The sequence below is a fragment of the Felis catus genome, chromosome A3 (assembly GCF_018350175.1).
Source record: "Felis catus isolate Fca126 chromosome A3, F.catus_Fca126_mat1.0, whole genome shotgun sequence".
Classification (NCBI taxonomy): domain Eukaryota; kingdom Metazoa; phylum Chordata; class Mammalia; order Carnivora; family Felidae; genus Felis; species Felis catus.
In genome coordinates, this window is record NC_058370.1 from 20,506,623 (window position 1) to 20,527,050 (window position 20,428).

Consider the following 20,428-nt stretch of genomic DNA (forward strand, 5'->3'; position numbering starts at 1 on the left):
TGTTTTGCTCCGGCCACCATGGAATATGTTGAAGGAAGGAAAGAACTAAGGGAGAACTATGGTTCTGTCCGCTCCCCCCTTGACCCCCAGGCAGCCAGTGAAAAGCAGGCATTCGGTGACTCTTAAGCCAAAAGTAAAGAAAACGCAAATAGAATTAGGAGATATTGATGTTCTGGGTTTTTCCGAATGCAGAGATCTTGAGTTTCCTCAACGCAAAATCCACGGACAGCTTCTCTGGATCTATTCCTTTTCTGTTCATAGAAGCCGCGCACACCCCCACCCCCACCTCATGCTTCAGAATTGTAAATGAGACGCATTACAGTTTTAAGAGTGTGTGTGTGAGTATGTGTGTGTGTGAAGGTTCATGTGCCTATGGGACTTTTCCAAACCCCGTATTTGTCTGAATGCCATTGATTTTTTGCCTAATTGTTATTCACTATGCTAATTTCCCCCACAAATCTCACATTCTATTGATCAAAAAGTAATAAACTCTCCAACAAACAAAACAAGCATTATTGCAATGTTGGGAAAACATCAGTTAATATCAATACCATATTTACAATTATCTTTAACCCAAATTTTACCCGTGATGCAGTGCCTAAGCAGCTTCAGAAACCAAAGGCTAAATGTGAAAAATCCCTTTTGCTTTTTCTTGACAGAGCAAGAGAAGGCGAATGCAACCAAAGGAAAACCTAAAGATGTCCAGTAAGGAGTTGATGGCTGGGAAAAAAATGTCATTATCCCAGGAGAGGAACCTATCACCTGCTGTTTTCCCTCCTCCTGTGTCTTCAGTTTGAGGCACTGTGTTAATCATTGTGGAAGGTACAAAGGTGAGCAAAGGCATCTTCTATTGTGTTCAAAAATTAATGTTTCCTAGAAGAGAAAAAAATATAATTATTTAGTAGGCGCTCATCGCATTGTTGATTTGGCTTACTCGCTGCAGGTCACCAGGACACCATTGCGGGTACCATTGTTTTCTTCGCTCTATATTCTTTTCTCTAGGATGCCAACATCATCATCTTCCTTCTTTTGGAGAATGACTTACTGCTTCCCACATTCCAACCACTGATTGTAGGAAGCTGCCAACCGAAGTATGCCACCTTTCTTTGGTCCTGGGGCGGACACCTAACCAAAGCGCACCTAATCGGCACCGTCCTGGAGATTTTTCAGACCCAAACTGGCAGCGATGCAGATATAAGCTGGGAGGCATGTGGGTCACCACCAACTGTGACTCGGGCCAAATGAAAGGAGAAAACAGACAGGCTGAAGGGAGCATAGAAGAGAGATGAAGAAATGGAGTCTTGGTGGCATCGAAGACACCCTTGACTGGCCCTAGGTCAAGCTGAAGACTCACTTTCATAGGTTGATAGTTCTTGCTATGGTTTCAACTGGGTTTCAGTCACTTACCACCCAAAGTGGTACTAACAGTGTGTTGATACAAGTTGAATACAAGCCTATCACAAGATGGAGGACAGTTGACCCAATAGGACTCAGAAAGAGGGCCCATTACAGGAGGCAACTTCTAAGATACGGGCATCAGAGGTCAGAAAGAAGAGACGCCAAGTAAGATCAGGAGCCAGACCCCCCACTCCCGACACATGTCACCTTGGTCCTGTTGAAATTGCAACTTCTTTTTTCAGATGAGGATTGGTCCTGAAAAAAGAGGTCAGAAGCTTAGGAGCTAGACTGAACTTGACTCCAGTATAGATTTTTTCGACATTATCCACCAATCCCTGGAGCAGTTGAAGAAAGAGCCATCAACACCATGTTGAAGTTCTCGTTACATGATGTAGTAAAAGGGAATGAATGTCCGTTTATTGTTCTGTTTTGTATTGAATGAAGCAATCATGGAGGCTTTACCCAAGGTTCTCCCAGGTCACATAGGAAGCATTTAAGAGGGGCTCCGGGCTCAGTTTGGGTTACAGAGTGGCCAGGCCAAGCCCCCTAGACCTGAGTCAATGTGTCTTCTGCAGGAAACTACACTGGTCCTGCTGGACTAGAGAAAGAAAGGGCGTGGGGACCCAAGATTTGTCTTTAAATTGCAGTTCTCAAACATTCTGGATGTGCAAGCTTGGGCAAGTCATGTAACCTTTCTAAGCCTTAGTTTCATGGGGAAGATAATATCCTGCTTGCCGACCAGACATCATCTCATGTCTAAGATACCTAGAATATCTATCCCTATGAGGATAAACCTTTGTCTCTTCTAGGATGAAAGAGGCTCAATATAGTTACAGGTTCTGGATGGTGTGTTATGTGATACGATAGATCACATGGTCACGGGAGCGCTCTTGCCCCGAGGTGTTAGTCTCCATGAAGAATAGTGACATAATAAAGGCTCAGCGTTCATCTCCGCTACTGAGAAGCTGGGCGGTCAGATCTGGCAGATAAGTCTTAGTAAGTGGGAGTTCATCCTGTTAAGCCCACTTGTAGCCTCTTTCTCTGCCACTACAGTCTCTCATTCACAGATGGGCCAGGTCCGGGGTGGCCGATGAGGAAGGCTGACTAATATCAACTGGGCAAGTCATTTTGTCTACTTGGCTGTTCAAGGTTTACTCCATGGTGAATGTTTTTGACAAATATGAACATTTACATGTGATAGAAAAATCTTTGACCTTGTGCCAACTGCTGTATATCCATTCACATGCCCCTCTCCCAGGCATCCCAGTCTCTGATTTTTTCCATAAGTTGTATATTTCCCCAATATGTGAAATATTGGATTTATGTACATTTAGTTTCATCATCGCGGAGTGGGGATGACCACGATTAGCTTTGTATCAAAGCCAAAAGTCTTAAAGGAAAGATTAACAAATTTGTTCATAAAAATGTAAACCATATGGACAAGGCTCTGTCATCAGAAATAAAATATTAAAGGGGCACCTGGGTGGCTCAGTCGGTTAAGCGTCCAACTTCGGCTCAGGTCATGATCTCACGGTTCGTGGGTTCGAGCCTCACATCAGGCTCTGTGCTGACATCTCAGAGCCTGGAACCTGTTTCACATTCTGTGTCTCCCTCTCTCTCTCTGCCCCTCCCCTGCTCGAGCTTTGTCTCTCTCTGTCTCAAAAATAAATAAACATTACAGGGTGCCTGGGTGGCTCAGTCAGTTAAGCGTCCGACTTCGGCTCAGGTCATGATCTCGCGGTTCGTGAGTTCAAGCCCCACGTCAGGCTCTGTGCTGATGGCTCAGAGCCTGGAGCCTGTTTCAGATTCTGTGTCTCCCTCTCTCACTCACCCTCCCCCGTTCGTGCTCTGTCTCTCTCTGTCTCAAAAATAAATAAAGGTTAAAATAAATAAATAAATAAATAAACATTAAAAAAGATTTTTTAAAGAAATAAAATATTAAACAAAACCTAGGGAAGTGTTTACAAGATCTATGGCATAAAAATGATTAATATTCTTTTTTTATTTAAATGTTTTTATTTATTTTTGAGATAGAGAGATACAGAGCATGAGCAGGGGAGGGGCAGAGACAGAGGGAGACACAGAATCCGAAACAGGCTCCAGGCTCTGAGCTGTCAGCACAGAGCCCGACGCGGGGCTCGAACCCACAGACTGTGAGATCATGACCTGAGCTGAAGTCAGACGCCCAACCAACTGAGCCACCCAGGTGCCCCATGATTAATATTCTTAATAAAGAGATCATTCAAATCAATTTATAATGAACATTAATGATGATAGAAAACACAGAAAAGAGCATGAACAGGCAATTCATAAAAGCTCTATGCAACTGCAATGCACAGAGGAAAAACATGCCCATGTAGGTGAGGGCCGGAGAAAAGCAAATTGAAAAATCAACACACTTTTTTTGTGCTCATCAAACTGTCAAAAAGCAGAAAGGCTAATACTATCCATTACTGTTGCAAATGTAGGGAAAGATGCACTCACACTATTGTGGAAATAGGACCTCAGACAATCTTTCTGAAGGGGAATTGCCAATATGAACCAAAATTAACTGTACTCCACCCATTAACCTTCCAAGACCTCATTCTAAGGAAAGGATCAGGCAATGGCGTAAAGACGTATGCACGTGGCTACTCGTTTGAGGGTTTCTCATAGCCACGAAATTGGAAAAAGCCTGGAGGTTTACCTACAAGACTGCTAAATAAGTAACAGCATTCAAAGAAAATACTGTGAAGCTTTTCAAGCAAAAACAATAGAGCTCTACATGTTGACGTGAAGATCTAGCAAGACTGGACTACAAAGCGATCGGGGCAAGTCACAAAATTCTGTATGTGTGAGTTACACGTGCACCCACGCACAGGAACAAGCTGGGAGGCTACATTCCCAAAATATTAACAGTACTTAGTGCTGTTAGATGTGATTATTCTTCACATACCTGTGTTATTTAAATGTTTACAACTATGCCTTATTTGTTTCGGGTTTTAAAAAATTGCATTTCGTTGCGGTAAGAACTCAGCATGAGATCTACACTCAACAAACTCCTAAGTGTACCCTAGTGTTGACTCTTGGCCAAGTGCACAGCAAATCTCCACAATTTATCCATCTTGCGTAACTGAAGCTTTATGTTCATTGATTAGTAATCCCCTCTTGCCCCCTTTCCACCAGCCCCTGGCAGCCACCAATCCACTCTTGGATTGTATCAATTTCACTGTTTCAGATGCCCTGCAGAAGTAGAATCATGCAGTATTTGTCCATCTCTGTGCTAGACTTATTACACCTAACAGAATATTCTTAAGAGCTCTCCAGATCGCTGCAGACTACGGTTTTCTTCTTTTTATGACCGAATAATATTCCACTGGATGAAACCACCACATTTCCTGTATTTATTCACCTGTCCACGGACATTAAGTCCCGTCCACTTCTTGATTGCTGTGAGTAATACCGCAACAAACGTAAGAGTGCTAATAATATTGCGTCCAGATCCTGATTTCAATTCTTTTGGATGAGTACCCAGAAGTGGGATTGCTGGATCACACAGTACTTCTGCTCTTTATTTTTTTTTAATTTTTAAATTATGATTTATTTTTGAGAGGGACAGAGTGCAAGCAGGGGAGGGGGCGGAGAGAGAGGGAGACACAGAATCTGAAGCAGGCTCCGGGCTCTGAGATGTCAGCACAGAGCCCGACGCGGGGCTCGAACTCACGAACCATAATGTGATGGCCCGAGCCAAAGTTGGGCGATTAACCGACCGAGCCACCCAGGAGCCCCAGGACCTCTGCTTTTAATTTTTGAGGCACCTCCATAATGTTTTCCACGGCAGCTGCAACATTTCGCATTCCCACCCATGGCGTGCCAGCCAGGGTTTCGGTTCCTCCGCATCCTTGCCAAAGCTTATTGCTTTTTGTGCGTGTTTTCTTTATTTTGGTAACAGCCACCCTGACAGGTGTGAGGTGACGTCTCGCTGTGGTTTTAATTTGCTTTTCCCTGATAATTAGCGATGCGGGGCATCCTTTCATATACCTGTTGGCCATCTGTAGGTCTTTGGAGAAACATCCATTCACGTTTTTTTACGTAGCACGGGCAGAACCACAAAGAAGCAAGTGGTGCTACATCCGACTAAGACTCCGCACAGCAAAGGGACCATCAGTGGAGTGAAAAGTCAACCGATAGGACGTGAGAAAGTATTTGCAAACTATGTATGTGATAAGGGGTCAATCCACCCAAATAGATAAGGAGCCCCAAGAATGACGCCTTGCTTTTATAGTGAGAAAAATATTCAGAAAGATTTTTTTTTAATCTTTGATAAAGGGTAAAATTAAGAAGGACAATGTTTGAGCTTCATGAAGTCAGGAGAAAAAGACAGTGCAGACACAGAGGAGCCCCCTGCTGTAGGGAGGGGGACGCGAGAGAGGGCGGGGACCTCTGAAGGGGCCCCCCTTCAGCCTTCCTACAAGAGAAATTTCCCCTCCCGAAAGATACACCTCTAAATCCCCGTCCTTATCAAGCTCTCCAGAATAAAACCTCTTTGGGAAACATATAGTGGTCACGCACCTGTAGAGAAACACGCGTGGAAAACCAGCACACGCGTATCACACACACACACACACACACACACACACACACACACACACACATCAGTGTCCCCTCTCTGCTCCTTCTTAGAAACAAGAACTGATCCCTTACTGACGCAGCGGTCATGTGCACAAACAATTTCCTCTGCAACAAGTTTGCCAAAGTAGTCCAAACTCAACACAGAGATCTGTGAAAACTCCCAAAGCATTAAATACAGAAAAAAAAAAATCTGTTTAATGCATAATCTTTTGAATATATAGATATAGATAGAGATACACTCTTTAATCACAGCTATTCCTTTATGCCTCTTCATGCACGGTTCTTTTGTGGCAGAGGCATTTTTCAAAAACACAGACCCTCTTTTGTTTAATTAATAATCCCCCCAGACATAAATCACCCCAGCGGCACCCTCTCTAAGCAGCCCCGTGGCAATGACCTACTTTAAGAGCCTTTCATGTACGGCTTGGGTTTACTATGTATTTTGAAAATTACTGCTCAATAGCTATTTTGGGAGATCAGCATTTTCTTTAGCAAGTTTAGCGATGAGGACCCATTTTCCCACCTGGGAAGGAAGAATCATAGAATAATAGAACAGCATTAGAGAGGATAAAGAGGGACTGTTTATTTCCCCGGGGAAACTAAGAATAATAATCAGGAGGCATCTATTATTTGCATGCACTGCCTTGCTTAATCCTTGACAACCCTATATATTAGACACCATCGTGGCCCCCATTTAATTGATGGGGAAACTGAGGCACAGAGAGATGAAATAACGTCCCCCTGAATCTCCCAAGTAGCAAATGGCAAAGACAGGCTTCCGAGCCTGCGTTCCCCATTGTGCTACATGCACTGCTCGGAGGGGTGTAAGACCGACATTCATTCATCACCAGGGACGTGCCAGACATCCAGAAAACATTATCACATGTCGTCCTCCCAGTGACACCAAGTTGGCATTATCTATCTCCAGGCATGTGAGCCGAGGCTTAGGCAACTTGGTGCGATTTAGCTTTTCTTTTTGATGTTTATTTATTTATTTTGGGAGAGAAAGAGAGCGCGCGTGAGAGAGACAGCAGGGGAGGGGCAGAGAGAGAGGGAGGGAGGGAGGGAGAGAGAATCCCAAGCAGGTTCCGCGCTGTCAGCGCAGAGCCCGACGTGGGGCTCGAACTACCAAACCGTGAGATCACGACCTGAGCGGAAATCAAACGTTGGAAGCCTGACGGGCTGAGCCACCCAGGTGCCCCTCTTTTTTTTTTTTTTTAATTATTGTGGTAAGAGCCCTTCATGTGAAATCTATACCCTGTAACAGATTTTTAAGAGCACGTACCGTGCTGTTGGCTATACGCACAGCAGCGCACAGATGTCTAGAACTTATTAACCTCGCATAACCTAAACTTGAGATGCATTAAACGGCGACTCCCCATTTTCCCTTCCCTGCCGGCCCGGGGCAACCAGCGTCCCACCTCCTGTTTGCATGCGTCCGACCATTTTGAGTGCCTCCCGTTATGCGGAATCGGGCCGTATTTGTCTTTCTGTGTCTGCCTTATGTCACTTAGTACAATGTCCTCCAGGTTCATCCACATTGTCGCCTGCGGAAGGGCTTGCCTCCTTTTTATGGCTGAATTATACTCCGTTGTGTGTGGAGACCACGTTTCCTCGGAGGTCCGGTGGCGGAGGGAGGGGGCAGGTCCAGAGGCTGAAGGCCGGGGCGGTTGCAGGCCGTGCGATGACCAGGTCTAAACGGTCTCCGTGGAAGGATGAGAATCAGTGAAAAATGAAAAAGAGTTACTGAAGGAAAGGAGGTGTGGACGTCACACTCGCCCCCTTCTCATTGACCCCGGTCTTGGCCCCAATCCAGGTTATAAACCAGGGAGGGAGTCTGTGACTTCACCCATCCTATTAATTAAATAAAACCTTTATCTTTTCGAATGACAATTTCCTGCATGGTGTACTAAATCCCAGTGAGAATCCTCTCTGGAAGAGGAAAGGACCCCATCCTTACAGACCAACTTTTCACCACATCCCATACATCCTCATGGCCCACAGCTGCCTCTGCGTCGGCCCGGGAAATACAGGCATCTACAGGATGGAACGTTCTGGAAAACAAAAAACAAAACAAAACAAAACAAAACAAAAAACAGACCCAACCCTAATCTCCTCTTTTCTTCAGAGCTGACTTGAAAGATTGGCTTGAGTTTGAGAAGACTAAAATAAATGTGATGAATGTTACTTGAAAAATCTAGGATGTCGTTATGCACTGCATTTGTTTGCCCTAATTCCATTTTCTATTAGGTTATTATTAATTAGCATTTGTTTAGCCTCAACTACGTACTCGAAGCCAGACTGCTATATATACGTAAGGAGAATATCCATGCCCAGCATGGGCCGCAAGTAGGATTTCTCGAAACAGGTCGCCACCCCCGTTTAACCCCCCAGAGGAATGACGCGTACTCCAAAGAAACGTTCTGACAATAAATTTTCAGGGGAAACAACTCAAATAAAAAGAATCACTTTCCACCAGTGAGACTTTGCCTGCACTCACCATATGGGACAGGCAGAGTCTGGAGCCAAATAAAAATTCAAAAGGAAAAGAAAGTGAGATTTCACACAAAGTGACTAAAAATGTATTAGAGTCAAAGCCTCCAGAAAGTTGTAAATAACTGAAAAATAGGAAGTGAGTACAGAAGTTGTTTTTCAGTTTGGTTATTTGCAAGGGCACTTAGCAGACGTAAAGGCCAGTGCAGGGTCTGATAATAAATGGGCTGCACGCATCTCAGACTTGTTCCACTGAGGGGAGAAACTATGGTATTTTTCTACCGCTTTCTGCTCAGCTCTGGTTCTAAAGATCCCAGAACAGCTCCCAGGCACAGCCTTGCTTGCGGCCAAAGTCCCCAGGCAGGGAGACACGGGCGCACAGGGGATGGTTTGTGTCTTCGGCCACTTCAGCATGTCCATTACCCAGTTAGTGGGTGTATATTACCTCTAGGGTGTGCATGTGTGCATTCTAGAGAATGTGCGTGCAATACACAGAAGTATATGTGGAACGCTATATACATTCCAGGCATATATTCTATAGAATATAGGTCATCTGGGGAAGAGGCTGCCGGGACAATGGGCTCGTGCACCGGCAGGACTGGCCTGGCCGTGGCCGCTGTGACGTTCACCATGGCTGCGGTCCTCGGTAAGAGAATCCTGTGCCTGTCCCCCCACCCCCCAGCCCAGCCTGGCTGAGTACTTTCAGTCAGGGCCCGGGGAGCAGCAGGCTGGCCGGTGCAGGGGTGGGACAACGAACAGAGGAAGGTGAGGCACTTTGAGGCAGACCCTCCTGGGAGCGGCCTTCCATCATCCAACCACTAGACTTCACCCCGCTTGGTTCCTGCCTTCGGATCCCAGATGCTGCTCTGCTACACTCCCCGCCTCTCAACTCCAAGTTAAAAGATACGTTTTAGAAGGTTTAAACTATACAGACGGCTTTATGTATACAGTAGTGTGTTACTATATACTTATAAAAATATATAAAGATACGTTGGGGGCACCTGGGTGGCTCAGTTAAGCATCCGACTTCAGCTCAGGTCATGATCTCACGGTTCGTGGGATCGAGCCCCGTGTCAGGCTCCACACCGACAGTGCGGAGCCCACTTGGGATTCTCTCGCTCTCCTTCTCTTTCTGCCCCTCCCCCGCTCACACTCTTCTCTCTCTCAAAACCAAACAAACTTAAGTAAGAAGGAGAAGAAACCTTTACATAGCTATACAGGTATATTTACCTATAATATTTCATCTATTAATACACCTCCTTCTGGTCAAGATGGAAAATAAGACTTGGATGAAGAGATACAAATAACACAATCAACAAGTTTGCACCAAGCGGACTCGTGGCCGTCACAACCCTGGCAATTTCAGCGGCGTTCCAGGGAAAGTACAGGCTAATGGAAGCACTCAGGACACCCCCGCCCTGGCTTTTCTACCATATAAAGTTAAATTATTTAAAAAAAGAAACATTCTCCTGAGTGGTTGCAGGTCACTCTGGGTCAGTGAAGGTTTTCCCTCTGGAGTTCAGACGTGAAATATTAATATGCTTGAGAGAGGCAAGATTTATCGGTATCTGCCTCCCCGGGCTCCGCCCTTCGCCTCGCCCTCTGGGAGAATTCTGTTTGACCACCCAGATCTTAGGAGAGTGGGAGCAGAGTCGGAGGGAAAGGGGAGAAGGAGGAAGAGTCCGAAGAAGAGGGTAGGCCAGAGCTCCGCGAGGGGGGTGGGGAAGCATGGAGATGAAAACCCCAGCTGTGCCGCAGAAGAGAGAATTAAGAAGGAACAGAAAGACTTTTCAGAACTCTGGATCGTGGACCCAACTCTGCAACGTCCCTTGTTCTTCGGGACGTAGGGATCCAAGCGAGACGACTTTGAGCGGCCTTCCTCTGGACGGTCCTTGAACGTGATGCACAGATTGGCCCGCTTGGCTGTGTGTACAACCCCCCTACTCAGTGCTACTCACGCGGTGCCCCCCCCCCCGCCCTGCCCCGGCCAGGCAGCAGCTTGCTGGAAATGCAAAATCGCGGGCCCCAGCCCTGACCTACTGAGTGAGAATCTCGGGGGTGCTGGTAGTGGAGGGTGGCGGTGACGTCCAGGTATCTATGTCTGAGCGAGCTGTCCGGGTGACGCCTCCAGACATTAAAAATGAAAGAGCCACTGGCCTAGGTGATTTGGCGGCCTTTCCGGAGCCTCTGCCAGCTTCATCCCTGAGTCCAGGGAGAAGGGCCGCTTCCAGAAGTCTTGAATTCCATCCTCCGAACATATCAACGGGCCCCAGGTGTGCCCGCCCGCGAAACAAAGCTCTTGCCGGCATCCAGAGCGCCCCAGAGCCTGTAGGACGCCCTCCCCCTTCCCATCGGGCCTCCCTCTCTGTCATCCTGCAAGGTCCTCGCTAGAGATGCCCCCAAGGGAGGAGATAATTTGTAGTTTGTCAGACACTAGGCTCTGCCGAGAGACGAACTTACCAGCTTTGAGGTTCCAAAAACCCTCCTGCATCTTTGCGGATGGAGTGCGCTTCCCGGCCATTAAAAAACATCGTGGCTCTACGGACGGGCCAGAAACTCTGTACGTTTCTTTCAAATCCCTGTTGTGACTGTACTGGGTCGAATGAGGTCTCCCCCCCCCCCCCACCGCACGATGCGTCCACGTCGTCACCTCTCGTGCCTGCAAATGCAAACTTGACTTAGAAATAGCGTCTTTGCAGATGGAATTAAGGTCTTGAGGTCATCTTGGATTTAGAGTAGAGCCTAAATCTGATGACTGACATCCTTACAAGAGAGAGGGAGATTCAAGAGAGAGACCCAGGGACCAAGGCCATGTGGAGACAGAGACAAAGACTGGAGGGGTGTGGCCACAGCCAAGGAACGCCAGGAGCCATCAGGAGCTGGAAGAGGCACAGACCGATTCCCTGCTGGAATCTCTGGAGGGAGCACGGCCCTGCCTTCACCTCAGTTCTAGGCTGATGGCCTCCAGGCCTGGGAGAGAATAAATTTCTGTGTTTAGGCCACCAGTTTTATGGTAATTTATTGTGGCAGCCCTAGGAAAGGAATAGAACCCTAATGTCGTCATGACCGTAACCTTACTCTCTCCCGGACTGCATTCCCCGCCTCAGAAAAATCTGAAAAGTGCTCAGGGTTATCGTAACAGGTATCCCACAAACACAGGAGAATTGTTGTCTGGAGAGAAAGGGGATTCATTAAAGATTTGCTGTCCTCGCAGGGAGACCAGTGACCAATACCACGCCAGGAACTGCGTCGAAGGTTCAAAACTGACGTGCGGTCCGAACGTTTTCCGTGATCCTGGAAAACTTGCTTAAGTAAACTGTGGGTCACAGTGTGGTTGTCAGGACCGTGATAACGATGCTGGCCTCGTGAGTGCCCACGGGCTTCAGATGCAGGGATACAAGCATCAGACTCCCGCCCCAGCATTTACTTTGAGAACGGAATTCGCTCCAATGCGATCGGTAACTGGGGAGCGATTTGAACATAACGTGAATTCCGTGTTTACTTCCGGTAAGTTTCATCCTTGAGAAGCACTTAAGTGAATACAGAAGACTGTACCCCCACTGAGTTGAGCTGTGTAGGGACACATACACACACACACACACACACACACACACACACACACACACACTTGTGCACACACCTCAAACATCTACCTCAGTTGACCGTGTGCGTTATGAGCCACATCCATCCACACCTGGTATTCAACCTTCCTTCCGCTTTCAGAGGACCCCTTTGTAATTACTCCCCAGCTGCCAAAAAAAAAAAAAAGCCCTCTTAACACAAGCAATCCTTGGGTGTCCTGAAAGGGAAAGTGTCGTATTTACGGTAGTATTTATGTATGTTTTAGCCATGCGACATATCAAAGTGTGCTGCCATGTTGATTAGGTTCCTATCTTTTAAAAAAAAAATTTATTATTGAAGCATAGTTGACATCCGCTCTTACGTCAGTTTCAGGGGCACAACACAGCGATTCAACCATTCTGTGCATTTTTACACAGCGTCGTCACTAAAGTAAGTGAGCCATATCTGTCACCATGCAACGCTATTACCATATTACTGACCGTATTCCCTAGGCTGTACTTTTCATCTCTGTGACTTATTTATTTATAACTGGAATTTTGTGCCTCTGAAACTCCTTAACCCATTTTGCCCACCTAGTTCTTACCTTTTTGTAATCGCTCACTGATGACGTTTTTGAGTGCTGTACCCCGATCCCAATGTTTCTAGAAGCCCCTTGGTTTTAGCGCCTGATCTAGCATATAGCACAGTGATTTTAAAAATGCGTGTGTTGGGGCGCCTGGGTGGCTCGGTCGGTTAAGCGTCGGACTTCGGCTCGGGTCATGATCTCACAGTTTGTGAGTTCGAGCCCCGTGTCGGGCTCTGTGCTGACAGCTCAGAGCCTGGAGCCTGCTTCGGATTCTGTGTCTCCCTCTCTCTCTGCCCCTCCCCCGTTCATGCTCTGTCTCTCTCTGTCCCAAAAATAAATAAAAAAAAAAAAAAAGTTGAAAAAAACATAGAACTGACTGTAATGTGTGTGGTGCAGTGCTGGGCCCTACTTAAACACTCAATAAACGTGAGCTGTCGGTATTCACTAGATGAGAAAGTGACGGGCACGTAGTAACCCCTCAATAAACATCCATTTCCTTTCTTTCTGTGATCTGCTATATAAATGCCTAAGCAAGTTAAACCACATCGATATATTTATCGCATAAAAACAAGAGACAATGGGAAGTCATTCTTTCCACTCAGATCTCAAACTCAAAGCTAGCACTGAGAATCTCTTGCTCTTCCTCTCAACTGAGCATAAATTCTTTCCAGAACTGTTTTTTAGCAAGTTGGTTACTGAACAGCAACAACAACAAAAATCCTTCTTTCTAACAGGAACTTAATCAACTTTTTGAATTTGGTAAAATGAACCATTTATGCCAGAATAAAAGGTCGGGATATCTCCTCTATTTTCTTGAGGACTTTTTAGCCCCCTTGTCCCCAGTGGAAAGAAAGTGTGGAAATCAGGAAGAGAATATCTTCCTAGAGCCACCAGGTCCAGGGTCAGGATTTTGATTGTTTCACTGTCAAATCCACGGCTGTATCTCTTACCACATCCAATCTATTTTCTGCAGCACTCACCTGGGTTCTGCCACCTATGGACAGATGCGTTTTCCACTGCTGACTTGCTAGGTTGATGAGAGAAAATCTCTCCAAAATCCCAGCAGATGTGTGTTTCCACTGAGGGTTTGCTTCTCCTTAAACAAACCACACAATTCTTTCCTGCATTAACGGATCACAGTGGAACTTGTATTCTGGGTTCTTGAAGGTTCTAGAAGAGGCCAAGCAGTGTTGCAGGGACACCAGGGTTCTCTCATCATTTGCCCACCTGGGTGTTCCAGAGAGGACGCTTTTAGGATGTCCTGAGCTTGGGGGAGTGCGGGGTCCAAAGCCAGATGAGAAATCTGGGACAGCGGCACCTGGGTGGCTCCGTCGGTAAGCTTCTGACTTTGGCTCAGGTCCTATCCTGCAGTTCTTGAATTCGAGCCCCGCGTCCGGCTCTGTGCTGACACCTCAGAGCCTGAAGCCTGCTTCAGATTCTGTGTCTCCCTCTCCCTCTGCCCCTCCCCCACTCGCACTCTGTCTCTCTCTCAAAAATAAACATTTAAAAAATTAAAAGAAAAAAAAAGAAATCTGGGAGATAACTCTACTTCCCACACCATTCCTTGGCCAGTTCTGGAATCCACTCTTTGGTCATGGTGTCTGTTACCTCATTGGGACTCAGTTTTGCCTGCATTTCTAGTGCGGGGAGCTCCAGCACCAGTGGGGGGGGGTCGATGTAAAGATAGAGCAGCGACCTCACAGAAACGGATGCATGAACTCTGAAGACTCCTAAAAACATCCTCTTCTTTGGGACAAAATCAGAGGAATGCATCTCAACCTCCCAAGAACCATTAGCTCACTATGGAATTTCTTAATTATGCCCCAAATGGGAAACATACGGGAGCAGTCCATTAACAGAAGGAAGAACAATCCTGTGTCGCCAGTCGTGAATACCCATGGTGCCCTGTAAGTATTACTATGTCAAGACACCTTTCGGAGAGGCGTCTGGGATTTCCCTCTCTTGTGCACCTCCTCTCTCTCCTCTGATTACACCTGGAAAGGCCACGGACTCTGCTCAAGGATCAGCCTGAGACTCCTGTATTTGAACACAGGGCAGAGCTTCAGCCTGGCCTTTCACATCCCTTGGGGGCGTCCCTGCGACCCTCGCTGAGGCACCATGGCAAAAAGTGTTATTTTGATGTGTTCATTTCCCGACAAAGTCGGGACAGAGTCATTGCTCTTCTCTCCCACCAGAAATAACAGATGAAAGGAAAGAAAGATCGCAATGACTGTATGGAAACTCACATAACCTGCCGCGAAGTGTCTTAGTCTTTGAAAGAAGCAGGTGCAGGAGAAAGAGATCGTTGTCGTAAGAGCCAGATCTGAGCGATTTCTCGCCGCTTCCAGAGCTTCCCTACGTCAGAATCTTCTCTCAGATCTTCCTAGATGGTTTCCCTTCCTAGCCGTTCAGAGCCTGTGGACACCCTCAGCAAAGGAGGAAGGAAATCCAATAAATAAATGGTGATGGCGATGAGGATAAGGATTATAGTGCCAGGTACTGTTCTGAGTCTCTGCCTATTTACCTGTAGGTATTTTAGTCCTTATACAGCCTTATAAGGTAGACCCTCATATTATCCTAATTTTTTAGATGAGGAAGCTAAGGCAGAGAAGAGTGCCACCATTTTCCTGAAAGCACACCGCTAGTAAGTGAAGGAGCAGGGACGTGAACCCAGGCATTCTGACTCAAAAGCACAGTCATAATCACTTGACAAAGGAGTCATGACGCTGGACACACCTGAGTGGGCATCCCCCCCCTCACCATCTCGCCTGCACGGTGTTGGATTTACCCTCTTAGAGAGTCTGTTTCATCACCGGCAAGATGGAAATGGCGGTAGGAACCCTTGCCTCGAAGTACTGTCGACAGAAGCAAATGAGACCAAGCTCGTGAAGCCCGTGCCCTCAAAGAGGCACGCACCTGCCCCACCCTGACTCTGTTCCTCACACAGCGCAAGGGCTGTTCCAGTTCTGTTACACCTGCTCAGACCTGGCCCCGGCCATGCTCCTACCTATTGAAACACAGTAAAGATGGACAAGGGGGACATTTTCCTCTCACTGGCACAAACCCAGCTGTCATTTCTACCGCATGGCCCTTGAAACTAGCACCCTCAAAGGGCTCTGTCCTCCTGGCCCTCCTGGAGGAGCCCCAGTCCTCTGGTCAGGCCCCATTTCTAGAAGCTCAGAGGATCCTTCACTCCACAAAATAGTCACCATTCACATTTTGAACCAAGCACCTCACTTGATGTCGGGATCTAAGGGTGAGCGATACAGACGGAGTCCTCAACTGCACAGAAGTCACAGCTCCCTGGAGAAGACTGGTAGAATGAAGGGAGGGGGACAATTGTAATCAGTGCTTTGAAAGACACAAGGTGCTGGGATACCAGGGAAGGCCACTCTGGGAAGGACACATAAGGGTGAAAAGGAGAGAGTCAAGAGTAGGGCAGACAAAGAGCATTGCGGTCAACTGAGATACCTCCAAGAAGACGCTGTCCCAACTCCCCAGGCTTCCTGGGTGACACTCGAGGGCCAAATTCCCCAAGCTCCCCTACTCCAGCTTGAACCTGCCATTCAAGTAGTTCCGCCTCCTCTTGGCATCGGTTTCTTCATCTGTACAATGAATGGGGCTAATATTTGTTTTGAGTGAGGGGAGTTTTGCCAGGGAGGATTAAATGGCGCAGTGTTATCGGCTGCTACTTCCTAAGAATGTTATCTCATCTCGGCGTGGGGGAGATTAAGAAGGGGTCAGACCTCCTTGACATCCTCCGCACAAGCTCCTCTTCAGGATGCCCTCCATACCGGGCTTCTGTCCTCCCCAACACTGTCACCTAAGGGACCCCCAAAAAGTCTCCCCCGGTGCTTTTGGTGACTTGAACCGTGTTACAGAATTGTTCTGTTGTATGTCCCTGTCCTTGCTGTGCAAATGGTAAATAACTTTCCCACGTCGACCTCTCAAAATGGAAGCGCACGTTTGGTCAGGGAGCCAGAGGGGCCCCCTGAGCTCTCGGACCAAGGCCTCATTCGAACCTCAGGACATTCTCAGCCTCAGACTTACAGCGGAGACCTTCTGGGCAGGATTCCCAGCCAGCTGAAAGGACAAGGGGAACTCTCCTTTGTTTGAGTCCAAATAGCGTTAATGTTCCACTTCCTGTATTTACCTTGGTTCCCCAGTTCGGAAAATCTTCCCTTTCGGCCCCCACCTTCCTTTCCCCCTTGGCAGCGCTCTCCTGGGTTTTCAGGACTCGCAGGCCCACAGTGTGACAGGAGCCGGCCACTAGGCCCCTCCCTCATCTTGCCAGTCTCAGAGGAAGCTCTTTTGACCCTCCACTGTTATTATTACTATTATCCACATTACTGTGACTGTCGCCACCCGGAGCCCACCCTGCCTCCCAGCCCCGCTTCCCAAAGTCCCATTGTTCACAGCTTCCACAGTGACTCCCCTGCCCCAGCCACTTCTACTTGGCCCTCACATACCACACACCATATAGGAGCCCACCAGGTAACCCAAGCCCCCTCCCTCACCCCCAGCACCCCCAGCCATCCCATGGGCTTCCAGCTTCCCATCCACACAATACCCACCCTTGATTCACTCTCTCCTTCTTAACCTCTTCCTGCCCTAGGCTTAGCCCCATGTGGCTTTTTACATTTAAATTAGGAACATTAAATAAAGCCTCAAATCAGTCCCTCGGTTGCACCAACCGCATTTCAACTACTCCATAGCCACGGCCACGTGGTGAGCGGTGGCCATATTGGACGGTCACCATATGAAACGTCCGTCATCCTAGAAAGTTCTGTTAGATGATGCTACACTAGAGAATGGGCTACAATAGAGAATGCTACACTAGAGAATTTGAGCCTGGGTGGCTCAAATAAAACAATACCAGACAAGCGAGTTGAGAAAACTAAACTATAAAGGAGAAATGACAATTTCTTAGTGATAATGAAGAGAACCCATATAATTCCTACTGACCAGGGCTCTCAACCCACACCTCCCTGTCTGATCAGGCCTGCAGAGTTCAGCCTGCTGTCACACAAGGGAACCCAGAAGTTACCAGTATATTGATGATCATGAAACCTGGTTACTCTCTCAGTTGTTCAGTTGCATTAAAAGAAGACATTTTTGGAGCTGCTTTGGGCCTTCCACTGGATGTGGGGCTAGTAACTGGTTAAAACTGAAAGCAGCTACTCCGTGGAACGCTATTTTTCTAGATAACAACAAATCATGGGTTTGGCCTGATTGTCTCCCTCTATCGCGTTGTCATCATTTGGAAGTCAGTCTAGAAAAGGAAGGAAGCATGAGTTTGTTGACCATTTGGGTTCGTGTCCCACCTCTGCTGCCACTTAATAGCAGTGTGACCTTGGGCAAGCCACGACCTTCCCCTGGTTTCTCATATTTCTCACTCAAAATAGGAAGGGAGCATTCCTCATGCTAATTCCACACAAGTGTTGGGAGGACAAAACGGGATAATGAAGGGGAGAGTATTCTATAAACCAAGTGCCCCGCTAACAAGAAAAGGGAAACATCCATGTAGTGCAATGGCCAAACCCAACTTATCAGTCTATGGGTCTAAAGTGCATAATTGGCCCAAAGTGGTTCGCCCAGAAGCTGCACACCAGATGCCATCATGCAACTCTGGCTTCTAAAATAGTGATCCCCATGATGGGGGGTGGGAGGGAGGGGAGGGTGGGTGATGGGTATTGAGGAGGGCACCTTTTGGGATGAGCACTGGGTGTTGTATGGAAACCAATTTGACAATAAACTTCATATATTGAAAAATAAAATAAAAGAAAATAGTGATCCCCAGCCCTCATTTTTTTCTGTACGTTTTTGCACCACCCTTTTGATTTTTTGAAATTTTAGCAGAATGCTTAGCGGAATTAAAATCTCTGAATAGCAGGTTTTAACAGGTCAGCCATGACCACAGCGCTGTCACTGCTGAGTTATAAAAATGTCTCACAGGGTCTATAAAAGCCTCCGGTTGCTGGATTGTGCCTTCGGTCTCCCTCCATCTCCGTGACGCTGCTGGGGTAACGCAGCTCACCATCCTGACAAGGTACCGTTCTCATGCATGTCAGAGGAAGGAGGTCTTTCCTTGCTGTTGGCTTGGCATTAAGCTACAACTCCTCGCTCTTAATCATAAGACATCACACCCCATCACCGTCCCATTCAATCTAAAAATCCACGCACAGAGGGGCGCCTCGGTGGCTCAGTCGGTTGGGCGTCCGACTTCGGCTCAGGTCATGATCTCACAGTCCGTGAGTTCGAGCCCCGCGTCGGGCTCTGTGCTGCCGGCTCAGACCCTGGAGCCTGCTTCGGATTCTGTGTCTCCCTCTCTCTCTGCCCCTCCCCTGCTCATGCTCTGTCTCTCTCTGTCTCAAAAATAACTACTAAAAAAAAAAAGAAATTAAAAATTCACGCACAGCCATAATACTCACCAACTGTTACATGCTGATCAAGAATTTGACAATACTGCCCGCAGGGGGCTAGACTACACCCACGAATCATGGGATCCTTTTGAGGACTATGGCTCTACATGAGCCGAGATTTCAGAACTAAGACTGAGACTCTAAAATCTGCAGTACAGACTGGTTTTAGAACCCAACTTCCAGAACAACTGCTATGTTTTGTTTGCATTATAGCAAATACATTTGGACAGCTATTTGCTCATCAAAGAGCATTTCTCCATAAATCATGTCCGATAAAGGCCTCGAGAGCTCTATTGCCTCATGACCCCCCCACCCACCCAGCATCACCTCTATGACATCATTTCCTCTGACTCTCTCTTTCACTGCGTCTACTTAGCCACAGCACCTTCTCACTTTTCCTTGCACCTTCCAGACTTGCTTCTGCTTCAGAGACCTTACTCACGTTTGCTCTGCTTGGAATGCCTTTCCCCTAATTATCCATGTGGCTCACTCCCCACCTCCTTGTTCAAAAGTTGTTGTCTCCAGGATGCTTCCCTTAAACATGGCAGCTAAAATTTTTACCCCTGCTCCCAGCATTCTTTATGGTCCCCTACCTACCTACTCCCATTTAGTACTCAGCACCCCCCGAAATACTAATACGACATTTACTGTCTATCTTCTCTCCATGAAAACAGGATGTGCATTGTGTGTGTAGCACCTGGAAGAGTTTCTGGCACAGAATTAATGTGCAATGAATATTTGCTGAATGAAGGAACGAATGAATGAATGCCATTTGGCCTGAACAATAGCTCGCTTCAGGGAGGAAAGTAAGGGCCAGAGAAAATCGGTGGTTTGGCCAAAGTTACGCTATTTCGCACCAGTCAGGCCGAGATTTTAATCCGGACTCAGGATTTACAAACTTTGTGGCCTTCAGCCTCACCAGATTGAGCCGAACTTTCTTCCTTTCCAAAAGGGGCATTATAATCCCTGTCTCAAGCCCTTGCAAACATGCTGATCAGAAAGCACGGAAGCAGCGGGAATGGGGAAGAAGGGGACTGAGCCCGGGAAGCCTTGGGGGGTGGGGGGGCGGGGGAGGGGTGTCTCAAGGCACCACCGTAGTCAAACAAGTGAACTAAAAGTCCCCGGGCCGGAGAGCGGAGCCAACACAGGTCTGTGGGGTTCTGTCCTGCAGACCCCTGGCCCTGTCCGTGTTTCTCTGGGAGGCTGCGCTCTTGTTAAATAAACACTGAAGACTGAACATGGTCTCGAGTTTCCACCCACTCTGGCTTTTGCAGGCACACACGGAGCTGGCCTTCCTTTGAACCAGGCCCTAGACACCCCCTAAGCAGAAGCAGATTGACTGGTTTGACATACACCA

The 20,428-nt window shown here is 47.3% G+C and overlaps 1 long non-coding RNA gene across 1 annotated transcript; it reads right to left on the reverse strand.

The window, feature by feature from the left end:
• Positions 1-492: 492 nt before the first annotated feature.
• Positions 493-14,026, reverse strand: LOC123384310. The gene is made up of 2 exons (XR_006595188.1): positions 13,630-14,026; positions 493-873 (listed from the first exon to the last, which is right to left on the reverse strand). It is a non-coding gene; the product is annotated as an uncharacterized LOC123384310 (long non-coding RNA).
• Between the last annotated feature and the right edge of the window lie 6,402 nt (positions 14,027-20,428).